The following is a 9,413-nucleotide window of genomic DNA, read 5'->3' on the forward strand; positions in this document are numbered from 1 at the left end:
GCAGGGCTCCTTTGAGAAGGTCTGCCTCCAAAACCACCCTTGCCACACCAGGAGCTTTCATAAGGCAAAACTGTCGGTCTAGAGCCTTCTCAAAACGGGCTATCGCCTCCAGCGTCTCATGACAATTCTCAAAACACAAACAATAAATCGTCCATGATTTCCAAAAACAAGTTCTCAAGGTCCGTGGGATTGGTGGGGGGGGTGAGGGTGAACGTGCTGGGTCCATGTTGACTTGATCATTCTGTTGTTTGTTGGACAGAGAAGACCCAAATGCAACACAACGACTAAAAAAAGGTTTTTTTAAGGGAAAAAGAGCTGGGGGAGTGGCGGTGAGGAAGAGGTGGATGCCGGGGGAACACGGGCATGGGGGACTGAGGAGCAAGTAGGGCAGAGGGGGCTGAGACGAGGGAGCTGGGGGGCACCGGGGACTGAGGAAGAGAGGAGGCACGGGAGAACTGACCGGGGGGTTGGTGGAGGAGTGTGGTGGCACCAGGTCAGCAGCAACAACGATCAAGCGGAGATTGTGTGGAGAACCAGGGTTGAAATACAGGCAGAGATGGAGAAAGGAGAAATAAACACTCACTAACAGCCAGCCGGGCTGCCACCACAACATCATGCTCGTAATTTCGTACATGCTTTCCATTTTTCTGTGTTTTGCTGACACTATCATCAATCATGACAGAGGTGGCCTTGTCTGTCATCGCTCTGCTCCATGTTTGTTACCTGTGTCAGACCTGTGAAATCACTTCCTTCTTTAGGTGCCATTTTGTTGAACGGAGTGTGAATGTGACCTTTCATCATCTGTGTGTTTACAGACCTGCTGCTTCAGCCCAACATCTCTCTGGCCTCCTCCATGGACAGGGTCTCCGAGGCCCAGCAGCAGGGCTTTCAGGTGTCCAGGGGCTCCAACTTCACCATCAGCTGCTCCATCCAGCCACAGTACCCAGGAGGCTCCTTCCAGCTCGCCTCCTCCATCACGTCACACAACTACACCCAGCCAGCTGTCAATCACTCTGTCGACTTCCTGTTCCTGCTGCAGAGCCCGCCACCAAGGAAGCTACAGCTGTGTTTATCACCTCTTGGTTTTTTCTCATAACTTCTCCTCTGAGAGCCGTCGGCTGTCGCTCACTGTCTCAGGTAAGCTGAAGCAGAGCAGCTGAAACGTTGCACTGACTGAACATGATCAGCTGACAGTTTCCAGCATGTTGTGTTTCTGAGTGACACTGTGACTGCTGTCATGGCGCTGAGAGCTCAACACACTGGAAACTGAGCTGACATGTAAGTTTTGGTGGCATGTCCCTGCTGTGCCTGATGTGTTCATCACTAGTATCCCCCGGAACCAGTTTCCATTGTCTTCTGTGCTAAATGCAGCAGTTGTGTAGGCTATTTGGTTTTTTTTTCACTCTGCAGCATTTTTTCTAAATGCTATGTATGTGTTACGAGGAGATCTACTGTTTGTTGCTAGCACTAGCCAAAGCCGTTTTGTCTCTGGGCTTTGCAGTTGGGAAAGGCAGGGGTCGGTTTTTGAGGCCACCGACACCCTGAAGCTCTGTTGCAGAGTTATTGATGGAGTAGTCACAGTCAGTAGTCACAGAGTCAGTGAGCGATGCCTGGGCATGTTTAACTCCCACTCAGAGATGCAGAGGACCTGCTTACTAGTGTGGTAGGGAAACACCCACGTCAGCCCACATGTAAAAGTCTCACCAAAGTCAAGTTTTATTTCTGCAGGCCATAAGGCAGGCCTGAATACCATGTTTTGAGCTTTGGAGCTTGGGTAGTAATCTACAATAAATATTTAAAGATTAACATTCGTGCAACACCTGGTTGCCTAGCAACGGCCGTTATAGGTTATATACAGGTGCTGGTCATATAATTAGAATATCATCAAAAAGTTGATTTATTTCAGTAATTCCATTCAGAAAGTGAAACTTGGATATTATATTTATTCATTACACACAGACTGATATATTTCAAATGCTTATTTCATTTAATTGTGATGATTAAAACTGACAACTAATGAAAATCCCAAATTCATTATCTCAGAAAATTAGAATATTACTTAAGACCAATACAAAAAAAGGATATATAGAAATGTTGGCCAACTGAAAAGTATGAACATGAAAAGTATGAGCATGTACAGCACTCAATACTTAGTTGGGGCTCCTTTTGCCTGAATTACTGCAGCAATGCGGCGTGGCATGGAGTCCATCAGTCTGTGGCACTGCTCAGGTGTTATGAGAGCCCAGGTTGCTCTGATAGTGGCCTTCAGCTCTTCTGCATTGTTGGTCTGGCGTATCGCATCTTCCTCTTCACAATACCCCATAGATTTTCTATAGGGTTAAGGTCAGGCCAGTTGGCCAATTAAGAACAGGGATACCATGGTCCTTAAACCAGGTACTGGTAGCTTTGGCACTGTGTGCAGGTGCCAAGTCCTGTTGAAAAATGAAATCTGCATCTCCATAAAGTTGGTCAGCAGCAGGAAGCATGAAGTGCTCTAAAACTTCCTGGTAGACGGCTGCGTTGACCTTGGACCTCAGAAAACACAGTGGACCAACACCAGCTGATGACATGGCACCCCAAACCATCACTGACTGTGGAAACTTTACACTCTTCCTCCAAACTCTGGGACCTTGATTTCCAAAGGAAATGCAAAATTTACTTTCAACTTTGGACCACTCAGCAGCAGTCCAGTCCTTTTGTCTTTAGCCCAGGCGAGACGCTTCTGACGCTGTGTCTTGTTCAGGAGTGGCTTGACACAAGGAATGCGACAGCTGAAACCCATGTCTTGCATACGTCTGTGCGTGGTGGTTCTTGAAGCACTGACTCCAGCTGCAGTCCACTCTTTGTGAATCTCCCCCACATTTTTGAATGGGTTTTGTTTCACAATTCTCTCCAGGGTGCGGTTATCCCTATTGCTTGTACACTTTTTTCTACCACATCTTTTCCTTCCCTTCACCTCTCTATTAATGTGCTTGGACACAGAGCTCTGTGAACAGCCAGCCTCTTTAGCAATGACCTTTTGTGTCTTGCCCTCCTTGTCAAGGTGTCAATGGTCGTCTTTTGGACAGCTGTCAAGTCAGGAGTCTTCCCCATGATTGTGTAGCCTACAGGGCTAGACTGAGTGTGTGGCACCAGGTGTCTTCAAAATTGAACCTTTTCACAATATTCTAATTTTCTGAGATACTGATTTTGGGGTTTTCATTAGTTGTCAGTTATAATCATCAAAATTAAAAAGGAATGAACACTTGAAATATATCAGTCTGTGTGGAATGAATGTATACATTATACAAGTTTCACTTTTTGAATGGAATTACTGAAATAAATAAACTTTTTGATGATATTCTAATTATATGACCAGCACCTGTGTGTGTATATATATATACACTGCTCAAAAAAATAAAGGGAACACTAAAATAACACATCCTAGATCTGAATGAATGAAATAATCTCATTAAATACTCCTTTCTTTACATAGTTGAATGTGCTGACAATGGAAATCAAATTTATCAATCCATGGAGGTCTGGATTCGGAGTCCACACTACAGGCCGATCCAACTTTGATGTAATGTCCTTAAAACAAGTCAAAATGAGGCTCAGTAGTGTGTATGGCCTCCACGTGCCTGAATGACCTCCCTACAATGCCTGGGCATGCTCCTGATGAGGTGGCAGGTGGTCTCCTGAGGGATCTCCTCCCAGACCTGGACTAAAGCATCCGCCAACTCCTGGATAGTCTGTGGTGCAACGTGGCGTTGGTGGATGGAGCGAGACATGATGTCCCAGATGTGCTCAATTGGATTCAGGTCTGGGGAACGGGTGGGCCATTTCATAGCAATGGCTTCAATGCCTTTCTCTTGCAGGAACTGCTGACACACTCCAGCCACATGAGGTTTAGCATTGTCTTGCATTAGGAGGAACCCAGGGCCAACCGCACCAGCATATGGTCTCCCAAGGGGTCTGAGGATTCCATCTCAGTACCTAATGGCAGTCAGGCTACCTCTGGCGAGCACATGGAGGGCTGTGCGGCCCCCCAAACAAAGGCCACCCCACACCATTACTGACCCACCGCCAAACCGGTCATGCTGGAGGATGTTGCAGGCAGCAGAACGTTCTCCACGGCGTCTCCAGACACGTCTGTCACATGTGCTCAGTGTGAATCTGCTTTCATCTGTGAAGAGCACAGGGCGCCAGTGGCGAATTTGCCAATCTTGGTGTTCTCTGGCAAATGCCAAACGTCCTGCACGGCGTTGGGCTGGAAGCACAACCCCCACCTGTGGACGTCGGGCCCTCATACCACCCTCATGTAGTCTGTTTCTGACCGTTTGAGCAGACACATGCACATTTGTGGCCTGCTGGAGGTCATTTTGCAGGGCTCTGGCAGCGCTTCTCCTGCTCCTCCTTGCACAAAGGCGGAGGTAGCGGTCCTGCTGCTGGGTTGTTGACCTCCTACGGCCTCCTACACGTCTCCTGATGTACTGGCCTGTCTCCTGGTAGCGCCTCCATGCTCTGGACACTATGCTGACAGACATAACAAACCTTCTTGCCACAGCTCGCATTGATGTGCCATCCTGGATGAGCTGCACTACCTGAGCAACTTGTGTGGGTTGTAGACTCCGTCTCCTGCTACCACTAGAGTGAAAGCACCGCCAGCATTCAAAAGTGACCAAAACATCAGCCAGGAAGCACAGGAACTGAGAAGTGGTCTGTGGTCACCACCTGCAGAACCACTCCTTTATTGGGGGTGTCTTGCTAATTGCCTATAATTTCCACCTGTTGTCTATTCCATTTGCACAACAGCATGTGAAATTGATTGTCAATCAGTGTTGCTTGCAGTGTGATTGACTTGGAGTTACATAGTGTTGTTTAAGTGTTCCCTTTATTTTTTTGAGCAGTGTAGATTATACATATAGCTAGATCTATTTCTTTGATAGATGGATAGATCGGAGCAGAAGTTCTGGCACAGGCAATGACTTGAGAGAGGGAGAATCAGATGCGGGAGAGATAACGTGTGTGTGTGTGTGTGAGAGAGAGAGAGAGAAAGTGCTCTCTTTCTTCATTCTCATGGTGTAGGTTACCAAAACGTTGTTAAGGTTAGATTGGTAGGCTAGCAGACCCAAGTGCAGGACGAAGAAAGGGACGAAACTGGAGATAGATGAATATATATTGCAGGGTTGAAGGGACGGGATATTGAGCCGGGGAAGAGCGAAGCAGTGTGGAAGGCTAGATGCCTGCAGAACCAGGTTGGTGGCTGCTGTGCAGGGCAGGGGGGATCCGTAGCAGAATGAGAGTGTGAGAGGCTGAGCCGAACAGGTCCAGAGCAGAATCCAGGTAGTATAGCTGGGGGGGGCCCAGGGAGACACAGGATAAACGCTTTCCTGTAGCGTTACTAAAACAATACATGCTTACTTTGCTTTTAACTTCGATTAACATTAAAATGTAGGCTATTTAACTTTTCTGTCTGCAATGAAAAAAATTGTAAAATTATTAAACCCATAACTGCCAAAATGCCAAAATCACTGAATTTAAAGTGCTCCCACACAGCTGAGGTTTTCAGTAGTTTGTTTTCCCTTCAAAGTGAACTGAAGCGTGATGTTCACTGCTGTAAAAGGTATGTCAGATGTGCGAAACAAAACAAATAATGAAATCACAAAATTAAAAATAGAATAGACAGAAAAATATTCAGATATTCAGGTCTGTACAACAAAGGACACCCTCTGTCCTTAGAGACTCGATTCAGATAAACAAATTTTTAGGCAGTAAATAGATCTCTTTACAGAGTAGACAGATGGACCATATTGAGTTCGAATGTTTACGAAGTAATTATGAAGTGGAATTAGTGAAGATTAAGAGATAAGTCTCTGTCAGACAAATCTGGGAACCCATTGTCTGTCGCCTGACGATTTAAATGCAGATACATTTTTAAATATTGCCGCAAGCGGCAATGATTGGGATCCAAGACAGTCGCGAAAAACGCAACATATGAAATTTTCAGAGGAGAAGAACAGACACAGACGACTTCAGAGATTAAAGTGATGAAAGAATTTGGACTTTGAGATAAATAAATAAAAAACTTGATTTTTATAGCATCACCAGAGAGTGTCATTATATGTATCTGACTACTGGGTGAAATGTTCAACCCATCTGCAACATTTTTTGTTTCCAAGATTTAAAGTTTAAGCTGCATAATCTTTTTAGCAGAGAAAAATAAGAAGAAAGTGTCTCGGGATCCAAAAATAGAGATCTTACACCCACTATGATCTGAACACCCCCATTGTGAGCAAGTCTGCTTCGATTACTTGGGGAGTTGAACCCTGGAGCTTCAGATGTCCAGAGTAGGTAACTTACTGACACACTCCTTTTCACAAGTTGAGGTAGTGACGTCACATGTGCCAGACCAGGTAGTTTTTTTCTGTTTAAACTTAAAACGCCTACAAGATGTTAGTGAGAAAATTCTGAACAAAATCACACATCATTCTGTGTGTGTGTGTTAATTATTTTGGTGGCCAAAACTGAGAAAAAAAGAAAATTTGTGCATACTGTACAAGTTACAGCAAGATACTAAATATCACTGCAGACTCACCATTTGACCATTTTTCATTTAGTCTATAGAAACATCACCTTTACTGTCTGTACCTCTGTGTGTATATTGTGTAGGCTGCCTCCCTCACCTCTCTCTCTCTCTCTCTCTCTCTCTCTCTCTCTCTCCTTCACCCCCAACCGGTCGAGGCAGATGGCCGCCCACCCTAAGTCTTAAAAGGAAGTTTTTCCTTGCCTCTGTCTCCTAGTGCTGCTCTTGGTGGGAACTGTTGGGCGTCTGTAAATAGCATCATAGAGTACGGTCTAGACCTGCTCTTTTATGAAAAGCGCTGTGAGATAACTGTTGTTGTTATTTGGCGCTATATAAATAAAATTGAATTGAATTGAACTGACCGATCTGAAAACCCTTTGAAACACTTTCTATCATCCATCTCGACTCTGTCGAGTTTGGTAGCGTTTGAAGAAAGACTTGTGGAGATATAGATGTAAATTGAATTAGCATATTCTGAAATGACTGACTTCTGAGTCGACCATAGGTTGCAGTGAGGCAACCGTTAGTCACAAATCAGTGGATGTGCTCTCTAGGACATACAGATGATTTTCTTTTTTGAAGATTAACGAGAAAAGTCTAGAAATTTACATTTTTGGTAATTAACCACGCCCACTTTGCGCAATCATTAATCAAATGACCAAATTTTGTACGAATCCATCCAGCGAATTACGAGGTATAAACTTTTTGCAAGTGTAGCTCCCCACCTAGAGGAAGAATATCCCAGGACTGCTCAGAGAAGCTCGGGCCGAGCATCTGAGCAGACACGTCAAGTTTGGTTACAATAGCTTAAGCCAATTTTGATTTACGGGCATTTATGTAAAATTTTATGTAAATACAAAAAAGTAAAAGTTTATGAAAAAAAACAGATTGACTTATCAAAATTCTTTTAAGAACTTTTGATCAGCGACGTCCGTAGATGAGTTTCAGGTCGATTGGCAAGACCATCTGGGAAGAGTTCGCAAAAATAGATTTTAGAGAAAAGTGATAAAAAGTCACCAGACCACTGGAGCAAAGATGCATGAGAATCCAGAGATGAAAATAATGAAAGACGTTGACTCTAAACAAAGCTGTTTTCAAGATAATTGCAAAAATGTAAAGTTGATTGTTGTAGCACCACCATGAGGTTTTTTGCCTGAGTAGTTGGTGGAATTTGTAACCTACGTGCCAGTTTTGATGAGTTTTCATCCAGCAGTTTTTGCTGCCAAAACAGAAAAAGATGAAAGAAAGAAATAAGAAGAATCAGAACAAAAACAAAAGCCAATTCATCATCAGACAATAGCCCATGGGTTCACAGATTGCATTTGGGCTGATGCGTTCCACCTCTTTTGCTCTTCACACAACCCACCGAGATGGTGGGGTTGTCTGACAGGAAGGATAGGCAGAGTTGCGTATCGTCTGCATAGCAGTGGTAAGAGAAGCTACTATAAATGGACTACAAGTGGAAACTAGAATACTTCCAATAGCTGATGGACTGATGGTGTGTGATGTGATGTCTGTCCATGTGTTTGATCAGATCCAACAGGTCTTCTCATCAAAGTGGTCGTCCTGCCGCTGACTCTGCTGTTGGTGATCGCTGCCCTTTGTTTCTACCGTAAGGTACTGACACACGTCTGTTGTTTAGAGGCCTGAGATGAAGCACTCGCTCTGTGTTTACTGACCTGAAGAAGAGGAGGAGTGATGCACTAACTCACATGTGTGTGCTGTCATGTCTCTCCAGGCCAGCAGGGGGCAGAAGCCGGGCAGGCAGGAGGACATCGAGCTGGATTATTATAGCCGGGTGTTTCTGCAGCTGAAGGAGGGCCGACTGAAGAGGAAGGAGCTCAGGGAGCAGAGTAGGACCTCCAAGGAGCTCATCTCAGCTGCCTCACAACCCACCATCAGCTCAGTCCAGGATTTTACTCTTTTCTAGTGATGTTCCCTTTAAACAATACAGCTGGAATTATTAGATTACATTAGACACTATTTTTATTATTCTCAACAAGAAAAGAGCAAAACCAACAGTGTGTTAGTCTTTTCAGACTTCTTGTCTGTGGCTCTCAGCTCCAAGCCCATTGGAAGACTATGCCTTTGGTGTGAGAGACTCGGGTTCAATCCCCCACTGTGACCCATCCGCCATTGTGTCCCTGAGCAAAACACTTAACCCCTCGTTGTTCCAGAGGCGTGCGACCTCTGACATGTATAGCAATTGTAAAGCGTCAGCTAAATGTAAATGGTTCCTATTGAAGACGTCACTCTTTAAAAAGTCCTCACAAATATATAGTTTCATTTTAAAACTAAGTATCGGGGTCCAAACACCCGGCACAATTCAGAAGCAAAGCCGCGCCGACCCAGGCTGATCTGGAAGTCCTTCTGGAACAATGTTGGCCGAGTCCTGTTCTATATTAAATTCAAATAAACGTGAAGCGTCGTAAAAACCTTGTCTTTGTTCTATTATTGTGTGGTGTCAGTGCATTACATCTGTTTGTTTGGACAAAATAAAGTCATCTTCAATCCTCCCGTGTCTTGTCCGCTGTGATGGAAATGTGATATTTTACTGGGGTTTTACCTTTTTATGCTGCATTATATCTGACCGTCCTTGATAGGCCTTCATCTCAGTTGGTTCCTACTCCCAGACTGGTTGCTCTCTGTACGTTTGTCTGACCTTTTGCAAAGAATAAAAGACTTTCAAAGACCTCAGGACTGAACTCTTTATTTCAAAAGACTCACTTAAGGTTTCATTGCCGTTACACTGATGACAATGTGGCCTGGCCGCCGCTGCTCATGCCTTGTTCAGAGCTAAGTAAGCAGATTTTTTGTTTTAGTGGCAGAAATATGGTAGAAGGAAGTT

At 44.6% G+C, this 9,413-nt stretch overlaps 1 long non-coding RNA gene across 1 annotated transcript; it reads left to right on the forward strand.

Annotated features, from left to right (window-relative positions):
• Positions 1 to 1,046: 1,046 nt before the first annotated feature.
• LOC119896713 lies at positions 1,047 to 8,361 on the forward strand. The gene is made up of 3 exons (XR_005443273.1): positions 1,047 to 1,137; positions 8,100 to 8,182; positions 8,304 to 8,361. It is a non-coding gene; the product is annotated as an uncharacterized LOC119896713 (long non-coding RNA).
• The last annotated feature ends 1,052 nt before the right edge of the window (positions 8,362 to 9,413 follow it).

The sequence above is a fragment of the Micropterus salmoides genome, unplaced genomic scaffold (genome assembly GCF_014851395.1).
Source record: "Micropterus salmoides isolate LMB-PRFRI ecotype aquatic unplaced genomic scaffold, ASM1485139v1 Ms_hic_scaffold_100, whole genome shotgun sequence".
In the NCBI taxonomy this organism is placed as follows: domain Eukaryota; kingdom Metazoa; phylum Chordata; class Actinopteri; order Centrarchiformes; family Centrarchidae; genus Micropterus; species Micropterus salmoides.